The sequence below is a fragment of the Alligator sinensis genome, unplaced genomic scaffold, assembly GCF_000455745.1.
Source record: "Alligator sinensis unplaced genomic scaffold, ASM45574v1 scaffold1409_1, whole genome shotgun sequence".
NCBI lineage: Eukaryota > Metazoa > Chordata > Crocodylia > Alligatoridae > Alligator > Alligator sinensis.
This window is the reverse complement of record NW_005843442.1, coordinates 56,514-56,728: the sequence shown is the minus strand read 5'-3', so window position 1 is coordinate 56,728 and position 215 is coordinate 56,514.

The window sequence follows — 215 nt, the reverse complement described above, 5'->3', positions numbered from 1 at the left end:
GGCGGGCTGGGATCTGGGACCCGGGTGTCCAGGGCACGGTACCAAGGGCCCCGGGCAGCGGTGGGATGGGGAAGCCCGGTGTCGGGGGCGGGCTGGGGCCAGGAACCCAGGCATGCAGGAGCCCTGGCAGCCACGGGACCCAGGCATCTGACCCGCAGGGCATGGGTGCTGGTGATGGTGGCGGTGGGCGTGGCATGGCTGGCCGCGGGGGACGG